The sequence below is a fragment of the Montipora foliosa genome, chromosome 6 (assembly GCF_036669935.1).
Source record: "Montipora foliosa isolate CH-2021 chromosome 6, ASM3666993v2, whole genome shotgun sequence".
Classification (NCBI taxonomy): Eukaryota; Metazoa; Cnidaria; class Anthozoa; order Scleractinia; family Acroporidae; genus Montipora; species Montipora foliosa.
The window spans coordinates 26943432-26962824 of NC_090874.1; the positions used below are offsets into that span (position 1 = coordinate 26943432).

The following is a 19393-nucleotide window of genomic DNA, read 5'->3' on the forward strand; positions in this document are numbered from 1 at the left end:
AATTTCGTTGAGAAATACGTGGTAAATGAATCTCGATTTCCAAACAATGAGCTTCAATACGTGTTACCCCTCAAGGCACTGAAGAATCAAAAAAGATTAAAGAGAGATTCATCTTGATCTAATAGATGCTTAATTGAAAGATTCATTTTATATCAGGTAAATAACCATGAGGTTAACTTACCTTCGACTGGCGTAAGTGACGAACTTATTGTTTTTAAAAGGAACGGCACATATTGTTTGATATAAAGATAGTTTGTGTTGCAGTGATATTCAAATGTATCTAATTGCAGTTACATACACACACAAGTCCCCCAAGGGTCACTTAACGTCCACTGACTTAATCTTAGAGTAATAGAATTCCTTACCCGTAGAAAAAGAGTAATTTCATGAACCGTGCTACGAAGCCAACAGTTGTTTACGCTCGAGGTTATTTTGAAATGAACGAATGAAACGTGAACGCACTTGACGGACTACAATTAGTTTAATGGAAAACGTATCCCTGTTTGTTAACAAACCCACTTGCGATAGCCATTAAGTCACATCACTCAGCGAGACACTTAATTAATCCGACTCGGTTAAACCTTTTATATCAAAATATCAGACATCTGAGGCCATGTACAACGGTTTAAGGATAGCTGTGTTCATTTTTGCTTCGTATTGAAGAAATTAAATGGAAAATCAAGAGGTATCATTGACTTTTGCCATTTCTGAGCTGTGTTTTCTTGCATAAATATTGACAGGGATCCTCTTCTTGTATTTTCTGAAATGCCTTTGTTGTTGTCTAAATAATCACTTCGGTGCTTAAGTCTTTCTTGGCTGCAGAATACCGGAAGGTTGTTTTTAGGGAAGCTTGAACGATATACACTGAGGATGTAAATAAAAGTCCATTGCGATCTTTTAAAATGCCATTGACAAAGATTCAGAACGTCAAAAGAAATGCTTCACGACACAGATGCTTCATAGCTTGTAAAATATTCATGATTCTCATTGTTTGGAAAAGAAACAACACATTGCAATTTTGACAGATCTGGTTGAGGTCCCACGTCATGACAAACCAGATAAGTGTGCTACGCCATAGAAATGGATGAGTTCACACTTATAAGATATTTTCACTACACCCCTTCACTATGCTGCTTTTGGAACTCAGTGGTATTTCTCTCTAAAAGATCCCACGCCAAGACAAGCCGGCATTATTCGTATCGTGAAGCAATTATTTCAATTCTTTACGAATCCGCTAAATCGCACATAAACTGTAAAAACTCTTTAAAATACTGCCTGAACTATAGAAGAGTTTTTCTTTACAATACAATACAATACAATACAATACATACTTAATTGGCGCTCCCCATAGGGAATTTTCAGGGCCAATGAAACACAACGAAACGACACAACAGAACAACAACAACTGTTAAGAATCCCAACTGGCTGGAGGCAGACCAGTTGGCTATTTGAAAGTGCGGCTAGGAAGTTGAACCAGGAACTACCAGGATCAAATTCAACGAGTGGTCAGAGCGGGTCTTGAACCCGGGATCTCCGGATCTCAAGGCAGGCGCCCTAACCACTGGGCCCGTGCCTTTGAGCTTTTATATTCATCATTGCGAATGGAAATGCGCCATGAATGAATGTGATTATCGGCGAAAATTGCTCTCCTTATAAATGTAAATAGAATGACATTGTTTCCGGCTGTTTTTTCAGAAAGTGGCGGCAACATAATTGGATGTAGTACTTTTTATTAAACTTCAAAAAGTAATTTCTGGCCACTTTACAATTGATTAGTAATGCGTAACAACTCGTTCCAACTTATGTTTTATTTCTTCTGGGTTGAAGAATTTCATTTCCAGTGAAACCTCGATTTACCTAACGTAGTTAGTGTTTCGATAAAGCGACGAAACACAGACATAAGGAAATAATTCCGAAGGCCCGTCTCTGTGATTAAGAATATCACATTAATATACGTCACTAGAGCTTGCTAAATTAGGGTGCTATCTATATCTGGAAAAGGAATTTGTCTGGTCCAGTCAAGAAATACTACTAATACTATCTTAGGCATAATAATTAGTCTCCTACCAGTTTTATCTTCAGTTTCATCTAGAAACTAGTGAGACGTCACGACACCCACCTCAGATAAGAATTGCTTTGTTGCCTTGCCCAGCCATTCCGTTTATCTCAGCGAGAATAAGAAGACGTTGTTGTCAGATTTCGCTTTAGTGTTCAATCAATAATTCCGTTGATTTTTTCATTTTTCAATGCAAAACAAACAAATTATCTTATGTTTTTTACTTCGTCATATTCACCCTCGTATTGATGTTAGCCAAGTCTTTTGCCTTATTTTCGTTACAGCTAATTACGGTCTATTTGCTTCCGCGCGTTTTCGCTTCTTCTTTTCGAAAGCTACCCCAAATTGATGTGCTCCTACCGAGAAGTAATCGATTATCCTCGCTGTTTTTAAGCTAATATGAAAATCTAAGACTAAATTTACCGCTCTGTATGGAGTCTATTTCAAAGTAGACGCAATCAATTTAGTATTGTAAGAAAAAATGCAGTATCCCCCGATAATCAATTTAGTATTGTAAGAAAAAATACAGCGTACCCCGATAATCGATTTAGTATTGTAAGAAAAATACATATCCCCTATAACTGTCGTGAACCATATCTTCATGGCTCGACATTGACAAATGTATTGCTGTAATGTTTGTGAAAGCAACTGGCCTTCGCGAACAGCAAAACAAGTCAAATATTTGCCAAATGTCATATTTTTGCTTTCAGAACGAAGTCTGCTTCCTGTGAATATTACATTTTGCCCACCTTTCGATTACGAAAAGGAAACGGGAAACGAAAAATGAAGTTTCAAAATATACTTACATTAAAACAAATGGATATTTTAAGAATTCACGAGCACATTCATTGTCTTCAAAAGCGTGTTTTTACCTTAAAGTGATGTCAGAGTAGAAGTGGACGTGGAAAAGCTGAATTAGGTCAGCGGATCCGATTGGGCAGATGGCGTCAGGTATTTCGGTTTTTATGTGTAGGTCACATAATGATTTGATATAAATCTAAAAATTGCTTTTCGAAAATTAGCTGGAGATTACAGTGGTGCAAATTTCTTTAGAAAGAAAGTAGTCCTTCCGTAGTCATTATATTTGAGCAAGAGTAAGTAATAAGAGGTATCTCATTTTAATGTGTGATGAATCACCGAAGAGCCCATACTGAACACTCGTAAAATTTAGAATTATATATTTCGTTTTGCGGATGCTGCAAGCATCAATGCGACAAAACATTTTATTCGTCTTTTGTAATCATTAATTGATATTCTATTTTGCAGGAGTGAATATCGCAATTATTTATCATCCCTATTTTGTTTACTATGGTTAAAGGAAATGATGTTAAAGTCCTAACAGGCTAACCCCCAAATATAAGTCCCTTCCTATCTTGTAAAGTCGAAAATATACTGTCAAACAGAGACGCTCACGCAACCAAAAATCAAAAGGGCACTGCTAGTTACAGTGCCTTTGGAAAGTTGCGAATGCTATAGGATAGCGGCATTTCATTGAATTACAAGAAATACTATGCATGTCATTGGACGTCAATACCTCCCTTGCACGGCTCTTCCAATGTTGTTACTCATTTCTTCGTTCACCACTGAAGTTGTCCTAATTTTTTGAATCTATTTAGCGCTGATAAATTTTGTTGTACTGTTAACAGCTAACTACAATTTTATCGCGCCAACTTGGACCTCTTCGCTCGGTATAAAACATCTTAATTGAACGTGCTTGCCTTCATCCTAACAGAGAGCAAAACCAGCACAAAATGATGACACGGTGTCTGAAGGTTTTGGGATCTGACCAATTTAAATAAATCATTTAATTCTATTCTGTCTGTTAACAGCCAGCTACAACATGGGCCACTTCGCTTTATGTCATATCTTAATTGAACCACCTAACATCCCCTCTTTTCTCCTAATAAGCAAAAAGCCAGCAAAAAATAATAAGAAAATAGAAAACAGCACTTGACCGAAGCTTACCAGATTTATCGTCACATCCAGTTGCGTGATGCCATCGTTGTGTGTGTTGATAGTTTCTATGAATCGGCTTCTCACATCCTTTTTTCTTCTTCAGTGAGCTTCCCTTGCAGATGTCAGTAGTGTATCTTTCTGCTTTCGTAAATATTTAAGAAATTAATGAATATGGCTCTTGACACATTTGTCTCTTTGCCAACTTGTAACTGGCCAAAATAAGACACTTTAGACTTAGTTTTGTCATTTTACAATTAATGCTGAGGTTCGTCCTTTCAGCATTCAAACTAAGCAATGGAATCACCCTGATTGTGTTAAGCAATATCTTTGACTCAAAGCTAATGCAAGCCAAGAAAAAATGAGTTTTTGAGGGCAAACAACCGCAGTCAAACTAACAAGTCCGGCGTTTTCCCCATTAGATTCTTATACTTTTTATTCGTCGTGAAAACAAAATCCTTTTAGCGGCTTTGTAAAAGGTTTTTTTTGCATCACATATCAGTAACATGGTAGGCGTATTAAGACGTACTGATATGGTGAAATTGTTTATTTAGTCATAGTAAAGTCATGGATGTTTAACTGCGCAAAAACTTTCCTGAATGAACGAATCCGATCCTAGGGTCATGCAATTATTACGACTTAGGTCTGTAATTTGGTAAGAAAACTATACATGCTAGTTTTAGCGCGGATTAAAGGTGAATAAATCCAGCCTTGTGAGCCTTCTTCCTCTCACCACAGTATTGCTCAGTTAATGGCGGTTGGATTGTGTAGTAGTAGCAATGATTTCGCGAAAGCTGTGAAAGCTATGAAGTTATGAGGTAAACTTGATTGTTCATTTTATGGTTACCTAATGTAAAAAACTGCAAGGTGAGTATTGAATTCCAGTGGGGAGATGGCTACGTCTACGAATGGAACCGCTTAGCTTCTGTCATGCATGTCGCACTTCAATGTCAAAAGCAAGTAAATGGCATTAATTAAGGTCATTCATTTTTATTTCTGTCGATAAGTTACGACAAATTGTATAGTTGGTGTATGTTAAAGGTAATGAACCAGTCAAATAGATCATCCAAAACCCTTATGAATGACTTTAACATTACAAATGCCGCGGAAAAAGAAGGAACAAGCGTCTCTTCCGTGAAGTTTTCCTTCATTAGTATTTAAAAAAAAATTCAAATTCAAATAAGGCTTAAAGCTACTGTTTAAACTAATGAAAAGCACATGCTTTCGCCGATCTGCTGATTCCGAAGTTTTAACTATTGCGTTAGGCCTTATTTTAAAGTTTAAAATAAAATTTATTTCCACTTTCAGCAGCGTGAGCTGAGCTTTTATCTGATGCGTTAATTTTATCTCAGGATAACGTTTAAGATCATGCGCAATGGAAAAGGTCTGAAGCCTAAGTGTACGTTCGATTGGGAAATCCGGATTTCGATTTTAAAATCTGGATCTTCGGAAATCCAATCGAACACAAAATCTGAAAACGGAGATTTTGCCGAGGATCTCACTAATTGAAATCCTTCCTGACATGGATTTCCAATTAGTGAAATTCCTCGACAAAATCCGTTTTCAGATTTCCATATTTGATTGGAAATCCGGAGTTCTAGATTGTAAGATCTCTAAAATCATCAGGCAAGATTGAGAGCGGGATCATGGGTACACACAGTATCAGGAAGTGTAAAGCAAACATTCCTGTATCTGAACGATTGAGAGTAATAAATTTAACGACCGAAAATGTATGACAAACAATATAGAGAAAAGAGGGTTTGAGACTGAAAATCGTGTTTGTTTTGTTGTTTTTCTTTGAAACTGTAGAAAATTGATTTTTCGGACAACCAACTGGAAGTTTGCTGTGCCGATTCACAAGTAATATAAACAAAGTCACTTGCGAGATAGGACAGCTGTGACAAAGGGTGGAAACAAAATCGAAAACGAGCACTTATTAGTCAGAGATACACAACTATAAAATGCGACAAAGCTTACCTTGGAAATCGATTTTTTTGAATAAATATGAGCTTGCGATGAATGCCTCATGTCTGGTTGTTCTGATTTCTCAGTGGAGGCAGTAACAATACAACAACTTTGGTATTCTCCTGTTGATATGTAATACTGAAAGCCCCAAAGTTGATGAAATCAGTTGTCGCACAACAAGTTGCACCAAAAATTCATACATTGCCATCGTGATCTTCTTTTAGAGACACAACCAGTGATATTATACGAAGAGAATAAAATTAAGATCTTTCCTGCAGGACGCTCATTACTTGCAGCACATGCTCGGATTAAGCAACGCCTTCACGATCTTCACTGGCGAAAAATGTCTGATTGGTCGAGGCCTTGTCATGTGACTTCAATAGCTCAAATCAAACATGGCTGCCATCGGGTGTTTGTCAGCTCTCCGTCGATTAAAAAAGGACCGTTTTTCAGGCCATTAAAACGGATGAATGTTTTGAATGCCTAGTGCGTTTCTATGCCAGCGAGATTCTCTTTTAAGCCAACAGTGTTGCGAGGGAAATTTCTTTAAAAATTTCAAGGTCAACGCGAGTCTCGGTTGCTGTGACACTATTTGAGGGGAAATTCGTTTGTGGAGCTTATCGGCTAATGTATTTCCATCTGGATTTCAATTCATGCGTTTATCTTTTAAAAAGTGGAGCAAGAAAAGATACCACTAAATTTCCAAATGGTTTCTCTTCCACCTAAATATTTACACACTGCACGTCTCCGCGGGGGCCCGCAGCTAAATGTTAAGATTTTCGCATTTTTTTTCAAAATTAAGTTGTTAAAATTGCCATTCAAGTGGTCCATAGAGGCAAATTTATGAAGACCGAAGGGAAAAAAGAAATGCATTAGGTCCCTGAAAATTAAGAAATGTATTTCAGTCGTTCAAAATTAAATTTTTAAGTGAATTTAGCAGCACTAAGAACCAAAATGATACTTAACATGTCATAGCACCTCATATTGGGTACATTAGAAGGAAAACTTTTAGTTGCAATTACATTTTGCTATAGTTGTTCCAAGCAAAATGCCAATTGTTTGCTTCCCTCCAAATTATAGAAATAAACATAGATTAGGTTAACTCTGAATAGCCAAAACAACGATATTCTAAGTTGAGAATTTCATTCAGACATTCAGCTTACTAGCAGGGAGAATTTTACTGTAACAAAATATTACTACAGCTAATAATACGCTTTCACCACATTGTAGTGGGTAAATGTGAAAACAAAAATACTTAATCAGGAATTGATTTTATCTTCCAGCAATAAAACAGCAGGAAGATATTTAGATAAAATTAGGTACCGGTATCTTCAAAGTTTAGAAAACTTGTTGAAGGTGATTCAGGGCCATCCTCCAAAAATTTTCCCAAATTTTACGCTGGCCTACTAAGTACTTCCAGTACATTAAATTATTTAAGCTGTCTTTGCGGACTCTGGTTGCAACACAGCTGCTTCAATAATGTTAATCCCCCCCTTCCATTAGATTCAACTTTTTAAAAAAACCATAGCTTCATATTTCTGCAATAATTGTTCAAAGACATTGAGCAAAAGCATACAAAGCTACACTTGAAAGGGGCATAATCCCATGTTGCAGTTTTCTGGAAAATTGTTCACAGAAATAACTCCTGTTACCTTTCCATATGTAAAAAATATTTCAAAATTAGGAGCAATGAATTTTTAGCAATTGCTCTAATAATAGTAATCATTCCTACCATTTCCAAGGATGAATAAATTTAAAGTTGAATGCAGTAAGTGTAAGAAGTAAAAAAAAGCGGTCCAATCCATTTAAGCTGTAATCAATTTCCATCCTTGCTTTTGTCCCTGGATAGTGTTAAACAATGATGGTAAAGTGAACAAACTGCCCCAAGGGGATTCCCTTACGAAAATGACAGGGGTTCTTGTTGTTACTTTTTGGAGAACAATTTGTGGATTTGTACTGCTTATGATACTGAGACCAAACAGCTGGCAAAGTTGCTGCGTACATTTAAGCCTATCAATCTGAAAAATGACTGGAACTGTAGAACAATTTGGTAAGCGAGCAAATAATTTTTACTGATGAATTATAAAATGCCAGTCATTTGTCAATTTAGAACTGGGTCCTCTAACGGGTTAGATTTCTTTGGTCTACATCAACAAAACAAGATTCTGTTACCTTTAAGAGTTGTTTTTAAAAAAAAATTCCAACAAGTGGCCTGCCATTTTCATAGGGAAGACCCCTCCTGAGCAAACTGAATCCTGACATGTTTGGCTTCTCATTGATTTAATGACTTTAATGATAAATGCAAATTTGTTCTACAATAATACTGAAATACTATAAAAGTCTTTTTAACTTAACTTTTTTGCAAAGTTTACTCCTTGAGCCACCAGCTTCAACTTTGATACTTTGTTCTAAAAGCCAAAGCAAAGCAAAGAAAGGCATGGTGGAGGTGATGATTAATCACTTGTTTTGGTTCAAATGAAGAAAAAGAATGTCAAACTAATAATCGCTCTTTAACCCTTTCACCCCTAAACCGGCCATTCTTAGTATTTTACTCTGTCTAACACCAAACGATTTTACTCGTCAATGGGGAACCCCCAGGATTCAATAAGTTAATCACTCACTAAAAAATGTCCCATTAAAATATTATGTTTCACTAACGACCAAAATTGTACTAATAATAATTTGAATTACAACTAAGGTCTGTCAAATTTCCATTTGAGTTACCTGACAGCTCTTACAGTAGTTCTCAACATAAAGAAAATAAATTCTGTGGACTTAAACATTCCCAAATAGAAATGCTGTATATTCCAAATATCGTTACGTAAACTCCTCAAGATTTGCCTGCTTCAGGAACTTCAAATCAATGAATATTTTGAATATTTTTCCTGGTGTCCTGCAAACTATGTGCATTTTTTAATGGTTTTCCCTTTAAAAGTAACATTCAGAAATAATAATGCAAATAAAACTGAGGCAGTTTTGCCTTATCTACAAGACAAGACAACAATATCCTTTATTCAAACACAATCAATATTAAAGCAGTAATACTTGCTTGTGGGATCATGTGCTAAATATAATAAAAATACATTACAGTAAATAAAAGCTAAAAACTAACTGTGTGACAGACATAGGATATCTACATGTACACATAAGAGATAAGAAATAGAAATCAATTGCTATCCAAAGATCATATTGCAAATATTACAAACCGTAACAGTTGATTGACAAGTTCCTTGTTCAAAATGGTAGAGCATGTTTGAAGTCCAGCAGGACCAAGGAGAGAAGTAAAAACTTTAAACACAATTATTACTAAAATTATTTTACTGCCATCAAACCCAATGAGCCCTTGTGCATGGGATTGTCACTGTTTCTAGCTGCAGCTCCAGATCACATCATATATTAATAAATTTTGTCATCTAAGAAAAGAACGAACATGTGGGGTGTAACCAAAAAATGTCCATGGCAATAACGCTTCCTTTCAGCCTTTTCAGGAACAACTCTCCACTGTCAACCATACTTGACTCAATACAGATTCCTTGATCCAACAACACATGACAGTACCCTAGTCTTCAAAAAAAGATTTGAAAAACAGTCACGAACCTGAATCTATTGATATCTATATACATCTGTACCTACACTTCTGTTCTTCCAAACATTGTTTTAACTAAGATGGATTTTGGCAGGGGTAAAACGTGCCTTAAACTCAAATTATTTGCAAATCCACAACTTGGTAGCTCAACTTGGTAACTATTTCAACGCACGAATCGGTGAGTTGTACTGGCTTGTGACTGCTAAAAAGTATGATAACTTAGACATTCACCAGAAAAGGGAATATAAATGACCTTAAAAGCACCTATTTAAAATACTTGATACTGGGGTTACGTTCCCAATGACACAATCACATTCAAAATCAAATTAACATCTGGTCAAATCATTGATCATTCATGTCGAGGTGCCGATCGTAAGAAGTAACGCAGAAAAAAATAACCTTCACGTTGAACAATATTGCCATTTCCCTGCCACCTGGTACAAGCCAATTCACACATGAACGGAAACCTTGGGAATCCTCCTTTCTGCACATTACAGTACCTTTTTGTACCCCGTGGCAACAAACTTTCCACATTAAAAACTGCGTAAAAAACTCACCTGTTTCTCAGTTCTTTTCCCACGAAATAAAATTTTCCAGGAGCAAATTTTCCGAAGATACTAGTTGGATTGGAGTTGCAAACGTGTTACACAACATAAACGTTCTCTAAGAATACATTCCACTTGAAACTGGCGTTAAAACTAGTCTTGATCGCTCTAAAAAGAACGGAAACAACAAGCTACCGATTCTCAAACTGCAGCCATTTTTCTGTTCTCCTCGGGAGTGCTTGTCTCATGAGAGCCAATGATAGTCCCGGAAACGTATCACGTGCCATATTGCGCGACTCATGCGCAGACATTTTTCGCCAGTGAATTCCGAAGCTCAATTTCAAACAAAGCTGCTGCACCAATTCTCAATTTTTTTGTTTCAAATGAAAAGTCGAAATATTTGAAACTGATCTCTGAATTGAAAGAAATTTCACTTGAAATAGGGAATATAAATGTTATTTCACCACTCCAGATGTCAACGTTTCTAAAAGGACAAAACCGCGCCAAACAACAGATGAATTATATAATTACAAACCCAGTACTTGCAAGGAAAGGATGATATCACTAAAATCAGTTACTCAATGAGATTCATCGTTTTACTCTGTTAAACGATGGCAAGTGATATAAACAGCTGAAGTTTTTACTCTTTTCTGGCACCAAATATCATGATTACCGGCTGTCTTTCCTTAACATTTTGACAAAGACTTCGGTACCTTTGAAATCACAGAAAAGAAATGACAATTTGAGAAGTTGGCTTTTGAAACGTGTAGGTGTTTATTCGACGGAGAGACATCAAAATTAGTTTTGGAAGATTTGACAAAAGATGCTCCAATGCCTGAAAGACATTCTGTTTTCTTGCTGCTCATAATTTTATTTTTCATTTTCCCATCCGCAGGTATTAAGTTAAACGAAATGAAGAAAACTGAAACAATAACAAATTAAAGATCTTCGCTTTCATTAAATTTAGTTGAATTAATGTTCAGAGATATTATTGCCCTACATTTAATTTTTGGAGACATGAATCACTACAGGGAGAGTGTTTTCATCCAAAACAAAGAATAACATAGTTTTAATATGCAATCGATAAAGAGTCCTTCATTTCGCATCGTTTTCAGCCCAAAGCTTTCAGATTACATATGAGTGCCTCTTCATTTCCGCCGCGGCTTTATTTCTCCCTAAGAAGATAACAAGTGTTTTACAGTGGGCAATTAAGAAAAACGTCCTTCCATACATTGCTTTTTTTTGTCAGTACTTACATATTTCACTAGCAAAGAGATGCAATTTTGTTAGAGTTCCTTACAATTTTTACCCTAAGGCATTTTTCGAAAACGCAATTAATTCTTATTTACAGAAGAATTTGCATTGAGATAGTAGGTTTCCTCGATAGCGCACACCATTCTTTTCCTTCTCTGCGGAAAGGAAGCGGAACAACAGTTTTTTCAACCGGCTTTTATAAAGATCTTGCCGCATGAAAGAAGAATGACAGTTTTACAAAGTGGAATAGTTTCTTAATCATGAAGTTAGCATTTCTGTTTGCAAAATCTGATGTTTGTTGCTAACAAGGTGATCCCGATGCTTCTGCAGTTGTTTATTCATTTGGCTCACAATGATAAAAAGGAAGACGGTAAAATATTTCCTCGAAGAAAAGGTGTTTTAATTATCTTCTGTTGAACATAGCGATTAAAGAAAATAGCATCTGCACGGATCTCTTTGTACAAGTGTTGGACAAAATAGTGCTGAAGTATTGCTTTAGTCACGAACAAAAACAAATCACATATTCATGAGGAAGAACCACAGCCATGTAAAGGAAAAGTCTTGCTTGGCGTCCTGCTGACACTTGTCGTATTTCATGATATAAAGATATCTATAGGTGATGAGAAGAAAAAGGGTGTAGATAGATATCTACAGACAGATAGACAGATATCTATATATGTATAAATTTTTATGCCTTTGGAATGAAATTCCGTATAACCTGAGAAAAATACTTTGTTGGTAATACTGTACTATTTCTCATATTCTAAAACGCAGACCATTAATTTTTTTCTAGTTTAATATACAATATTTTTTAATGAATGACAGGGCCGGCGATTCCAGTCGGTCTACAAATAAGTCAGGTTAAAGCATTCGCCGATTATTGGCTTGTTTTTGATATTGCACGTGGACCGTGTGGATGTCGCATTTTAATGAAAAAAGTTATCAAGAAGCAAACGATTGTAAAAATCATGCTTATTATACCGGCCAGCGGATAACAATTGCGGCTAGATTCAAGGCTTTTTGCGTACCGCCGGGTTAAACATGTATGAAGAGTAACGTATATTGTGCATCCTTTAAACAGTGATCCGAAAAAACAGCTAATGATTTCCTACGAAGCCTGGGTTTTAAAAACAAATTTCTCTTTACATACTAAGTTGAGTAAATCATTATTGACATGAACCTGCAGGATGCATGCACTGTTTCATAAGCTGCAAGAAAAGAGACCAGGTCATAGCACCAGGAGGTTAGTCGTCCTCAGTGTATTTGTTGCCGGTAAAATCCGGTCTCAGGTTGAATCCCTTTTTACCAACTGTAGGTTAAATTGGTGATCCTCATTTTACCTAGGTTAAATATGCACTGAGATGAATTGAAGAAACTTGTTTTGGAGCCTAAAATAAGCCTTGAGAAAAATTAAATTACGGTCAAGTTAGGATTAGTTTTGGTTGTTATACATGGATATCAATTGACTTATTATACAAAAGTATATAATGAAAATAACTGCGTTGGGTTGAGCATGTTCGTCGTTGAAGTGTAGTAGTGGTGAAGACACAGAACTACAGATCTGGGTCCGAGTTCGAGTACCGCTAAGTGCACAGTACAATTCTTTGATGCCTTACCATGTTGTAATGGTAAGGGAATAAGTGTATGAATAAGATGATACGGAAAACAGGCGGAATTTGCACGAAAAAGTCAAATCCACATGAACTCTGATTGGTTTAAGTGTTGAAACAAAGATGGCGGCTATTGAGAACTCAGACAAACCAAGAGCTAAAAGGTAAGCAGAATTCGTGTTAATTATCTGCAAAATTGTAGCTGTCCCGTAAGAGGCAGCTGCAAATTAGCGAGAATTACAATCAAAAATAATTTGCCGATTTTTCACGTTGCACGGTGATTTCCATCAGGCTGCAATTCCACTTGAAGCAACATTCTCCACTTGCACAAATCCCATAATACACCTCTTTAACCCCGGCCCCAAGAATTTGTAAGATATTTTATTCGATTCTTGGGACATTTTCAGTACTCGGAGCATTGGCTTGTACACTTATTGTGCGATGCTTTAGAGCTCTGGAATAGTGATCGCTGGATATAAAATGGCATAATGGTGTTTGAAATACCTAACGGTAATGACGTGGTTTTATTTCGTATTTAGCTTCAGATTTTGGTTGATTTTGGCGTCTAAAAATTTTAATAGGCCATTTTCAAAATATCAATATTCAGCTTGATAGTGAGGCACAGAGGACAAAAACAATAATACTAATAATGCTTTATTTATGCAAGGAGCTCGTAAGTGCTCGTTAAAACGTGTACGTGTGTGCTTATGTCATGCAAAGAATAAAATTGTACAAAATATAAAAGGATAAAATTAATCAATAAATTAATAAACTCTACCAAATACTAACTAGCAATTCGTCTATTTACAACATTTTTTTTAAATTAAAAAGAATTGTTTTCAAGTCATATGAATTTTAAGAGCCCGCTTAAAAGATACAATATCTTTAGATTCTCTAACCATTGGAGGCAACGCATTCCACAGTTTACTAAACAAAAAGGTAAAAGATCGATTAATATACTCCAAGTTGAATGGGGGGAGTTCCAGCCTAGTGCTGAGCCCACGTGAATTGTATTTAACATTCTTAAGATTAAAAAACTTGCTAATATAGGGTGCTCCGTGGCTGTACAAGCATTTACATAACATAACGAGTGACTGGAATTGCCTGCGTTGTTCCAAAGACTTGATATTAACTATTTTTAGGAGGTAGTCGCATGAAACAAGTTGCAATGAGTGTGTAACATATTAGCATATCATCCACTTTCCTTTGTCTTTGTCCTCTAAACCTCTCTTTCAAGCTGAATTTTAATATGTCGAAAGTGGCCTATTCCCTAATGTCAGCATTGTTACTGTTGCTGAATACCGTGTCTGTTTGTGTTAAAAAGTACATTATTGTGCGGTAGGGTTCACAGATTATTGATTTGGTCGTTTAACAATGTATGTGGCGCTGTTGACTAGTGTAAGAGCTGGCTGCAGTGATCCATATTCTTTCCCATCCCCAGGACCCTCGTCAGTTAGTGGTGCACAGAAAGATTTAGTTCGTCCGGTTTTTGTTATTGCCTTTTACTTTCATTAATAAATAAGTATTATACAGTATTCTTTAATTTTATACTCATCACGTTTTTGGTCACTTTAAAGCGTCCCACGATAATTGTGAGTTTCCTTGTACTCCAATACATCTTCAAAATATGCTTTGGAAACATTTACTAGCATCGCTCGAGTTAAGGCTAATTACTGTCTGGCGAAGTGGCACATCGAGTGATTTGGAGGAAGTTTGTGAACTGGACAAGGGGATTGGGAAACAAGAATGAAGGCGACAAAGCACAGACAATTTGCAACTTCATTAGCAAAACTTTAGTCGTAACAAGTTGTAAAAATATGGGCACGGCACTATACATGCCGTGGTTCCCTGTTGGCAATCAGACAACAACATCGACAAGACAGTTGTGTATTCTTATGCAAATCAAACTCATTTCCCTTTCAAGGCGCACTTCGAAACCGAGACAAACAGCAACTCGGAAATTGCCAAATTGCAGTCATCGATGAGATAAGAAATAAACCCACAAGAGAGCATTCAAATAGTCTCACTGTGAAAATTAAGTACAGCAGATTCTCAAAACAAAATATGTTGTGTACTTAATACTAGGTTCGATTTCCAGCCGTTTTGGGATTGTGGTTACCATTCTCCTCCCAACGAACGGCTGGATCACTGGTCCACGTCGTTTGTATTTTGCATTCAGCCAATTGTATTTTGTACTTGGCAGGCAGGCAGGCGAGTTTCTGACTGGTGGAAAATAGAATTGGCTGGACCAGTGATCCAGCCGTGGTGTGCGCGGAGGAACGAGGGGGCACAAAATGGCTGGTCAATCGATCCTAACCTAATGCTTCCTTCCAGGAAAATAGCTTTGGGTCAATGTATATAATGTAAGGAAAGTCGTTTTCAGAAGGCTCATAAAACACCGATTAACAAATAATCATTCCAGTTTATAAAAATGAGTTTACTGTCAGTTGATTGAACATGCAATGTAAAATTTACATTACGGAAGACACTGAGTTATCACAGCTCCGTGACTAAATAGCTAGAACCTTAGCTGACTGGAGTTTACGGTAATCAAATGTCTGTGATTTTACGATCTGTTACGGGTGCAATTGTGTGCAATGCCTGTTTCCAAGCTGATCCTCGAGAAATAATAGCCGTACAACTTAGTTTAAAACAACAAGAAGTGAAAAGCAAAACAAGATTTCTCTGTCATTTACCGCATTCCCGTTGCTCGTGCATTTATCCATCCGTATTCCAAATTTTACGGCTTTAGATTTTTCCCTTGGTACGCCATTTTGTTTGTATTCACTTGCTGGCACTTTCGTATCCAGATTTCACAGGCAGTCGGTTGATACTTCGCGCTTGCGCAGAAACGCCGTAAGTGCCTTTTTAGAAAAAGGACGACGCCGGGTAAATACCCACGAAGCCCAAGTAATTACTTAGCACGTTTTGTGACATAACCCATGGCCAGAACTCTGTTTTTTTAATGGTCAATTTTAAATTCATCTTGAATAGTTCCTGTTGGTATTTAAAAGTTAAGCAATGAGATCACCCTAAACGTTGGGCGAGTGCAATTTGTAATCTTTGAAAATTTATTATTTATTCCAAATTGCACGACAGAAAAATCATGCAATTACTTACTGATGATATAAATGCAAAAAATTCACCTTTATTGTTCTAATTTCAACTAGCTGCGTTAATTTCACTTGTCTGAACTCTGTCGGCTCGGATTCATTGAACAACAAAATTTATACCGTAGATCAAATCAGAACGAGGAAGTGAAAAAAAAAAAAAAAACCTAACCACAATGAATGATAGCCAATGATCTCAATGTTCCAAGTTAACACCGAAGTTGTACCAGGAACTTTCAATTTAAATTATTCAGTTGGATGATTGCACCAAAAACAAGCTTTTTACATTTCGCATTAAGCCCGACAGTAAATACTTGTAATGTGGCGGGGATGACTCTATAGAACAAACGTTTATGGACTTCTCTTTTGCCAAGGCCTTTAATTTATAAGGAAGTTCCTAGATTGGTTCAATGATAGAAATAACTGTTTTCTAAATCTGAGAAACATGTGAGAATTTTTAATTACACCTCCCTGTTAGTGAAGTATTAAATCTACAATGTGAAATATAATGCGAAGTCTCTTTGTTTACAAGGATTCACTAAAATTTTAGACTGAAGCGTTGGCGGATAATTTGCGATGATGGTGCGCCTCCAAATATTGCTTTCTCCTTTAACCCATACGGGAGTGTGGGGATAGGGGTTTTGATATTTTCGACAGTCTTTTTTTTGCCCACCAAGTGTTTGAAATAAATTGAACCCCCATAAAACCATACATTGTTATAAGGAGGAGTTTCTGTAGTTTCATTCAATGGAAATATTTTTTTGCGCAAGTTTCAAAGAAAAATTTCGAAAAATCCAGAAAGGCAATAAAACATTAATCTTAAGTGAGATGCCTGTGGCAGACCACGTCTTATTTGCTTGAGTGTCGTTTTCATCGTAATCGGATATAGTACTTAGCCACGTGCTTGTTACGAAACTCTTGGCTTGATACTGTCATATCGGCAAACAACAAGCATGTCTTATTTTTTCTGGCAAAAGGTAACCGGGAAACCTCACACGGACTTTCCAACGCACACAACACTTGCCTTCTTCGAACTACTCCGTTCTAAAAGTGACTTTGCAGATGAAAGAACCGTTCAAGTGATCTTCGTCTGCGCTACGAACTAGCACCCTAAGACTCGTTTGAAATTGATTTTGTCGTTCAAGCGCGATAAAACAGCGATGAACACGATAATATTACACTTCTTGCCTTTATTTCCGGTTCTCACTGTAAATAAAATCGTTTTTATTGAATATCACACACCCAGATCGATTCATGAAAAAGCTTGAAGTCTCAAAGGAAATGTGCGCTCCTCATCATCAAATTTAGACTTCCTTAGCGCTTTTACCACGTCCCTTGCGACTCTTAGTCGGTTTCAGGGATCAGTGATATTTGCAACCAACCTTCAAATTTTACACAAACACCAATATCCTACGTAGAACGCCACCAGGCGTCTTGTTCCATAATACTCGATTTTGAAGAACAAAGTTGGACTAAATGTTGTTTACATATGAACTGGTCTTAAAATCAAGTTTATGTACAAACAGGGAGTCTTTTTTTAGCAGAGCAAAATCACTGTCAAAATCTAAATAATTTTATTAGTGGATCTCCGCGCACGCCGAAGGTGCCCTCGCGGAGCACCACAATTAAGAAAATATGGGAACCCATCGATGCGAGAATTTTTTATTTTTTAGCCATGACGTCATCGATCGTCCGTACGTACGTACCTACATCCGTACGTACGTCCACCCCTCCATGTATGCCAATGTGACCAGTATCACGTAACCATATCACGGGCTCAAGTTTAGAGCTCCGAGGCTTTGGTAGATTGTGCTAGCATAATTTTAAGCATAATTTAGCAAAACGAGCATTATTTTAAGCCTTTATTTCAGTTTAGCACTGCTAGCATAATCCGAGCTTTTATGCGTTGAAAACAAAAAAAAAACCCATCATAGTTCTAGAATAATTCAGTTTGTGTTTTATTTCTGTATTGTTTTTGGAAAATGTTGAAGTATGTGCTAAGGCCCATGGTCAAATATGGTCTGGCAGACCAGGTTTCCCTGTGCATGACTCTCCTCAAGCCACCACGCTTATGGCTCGGCGGCCTGGCCCCTCAGGCCACAGATCAAAGATGGCGTGGTCCTCGAGTACATCTACTCGAGTACATCATCAGTGGAGGCAGTGTGGCCCAGTGGTTAGGGCGCTTGCCTTGAGATCCGGAGATCCCGGGTTCAAGACCCGCTCTGACCACTCGCTGAATTTGTTCCTGGTAGTCCCTGGTTCAACTTCCCAGCTGCACTTGTAAATAGCCAACTGGTTTGCCTCCGGCCAGTTGGGATTCTTAACAGTTGTAGTTGTTGTGTTCTGTTGTTTCGTTGATTCATTGGCCCTGAAAAGCCCCTATGGGGAGAGGTCAATTAAGTATGTATTGTATTGTATTGTATTGTATCTACTTCCAGCACTTCCAGCGACCAACAATCTGATACCCACCCCATTGGTCTTCTGCAGTTATGAAGGTTCTGCTGGTGCAGCCCTCGTCTGCAGCCGCTGAACGAGTATTCTCTTTTCTTAACTCATCGTTTAACGATTCACAAGAGCATGCTCTCGCGGACTACTTACAGGCTTGCGTAATGCTTCAGTACAATAACCGATAACACAGAGATTAACAACACGTATAGTTGTCTTTGTACTGAACTGAGGGCTCTGCTTGGATGGCGTCTAAAACAAATATGCGGGCTAAAACTTTCTGACCCGGATTCAGAACCCAGAAACGGTTGATTTTGATAGCATTTGTTAATCATTGGCTTTTTAAGGTGCGCACATGCGTATTTGCGATGTTAAAGACTGTAAGACTGGAAGGTGGACTATATGAATGTTCATTAAAGTCAAAATTGATAGAGTTAAGCTACTGGAGATCTTTATTTTACTCAAGATCTAAGTAGCATAATTTCGGTGACAGAGAGCATAATTTTGGCATAATTTCTAAAAAATATGAGCACTGCTAAAAGCATAATATGCTTTTTTTTCGGGCACAATCTACCAAAGCCTAAGCTCATCCAGGAGGCAATACTCCAGCTGACACTCTAGCTAGTTTACAGCATACATCTTTGATATTGGACATCAATGTTATGGTCAATTGACACCTGTTAAAACAAGGTATCCGCTGATCAGTACCACGTGACCATATCGCGGGCTCAAGTCAGCTGTTTTTTTTGAAGTTGAATGCTGACCAGGGACTGGTTGTTGATTGGATCGCAGGTTCAAGCCAGGTCAGGCACTCACGCCTGAGCATAAACGACGCTTAATTTTTCGCGCTCTTTCTGTGGCTCGACGCG

The 19393-nt window shown here is 37.3% G+C and overlaps 1 protein-coding gene across 10 annotated transcripts in view; it reads right to left on the reverse strand.

The window, feature by feature from the left end:
* The window catches only part of LOC138007064 (histamine H2 receptor-like), a 60454-nt gene that overhangs the window by 32528 nt on the left and 8533 nt on the right, over positions 1–19393 (reverse strand). For 3 of the 10 annotated variants that reach the window (XM_068853766.1, XM_068853764.1, XM_068853765.1), the window contains exon 2: positions 4022–4150. The exons of 2 other annotated variants lie outside the window; for them this stretch is intronic. The gene's annotated coding sequence lies outside the window, so the exon portion shown is untranslated. Of the gene's footprint in view, positions 1–181; positions 200–365; positions 462–2067; positions 2108–2862; positions 2906–4021; positions 4154–19393 lie in introns of those variants that run through there. 5 more of the 10 variants (XM_068853767.1, XM_068853769.1, XM_068853770.1 and 2 more) reach the window with 5 other exon arrangements.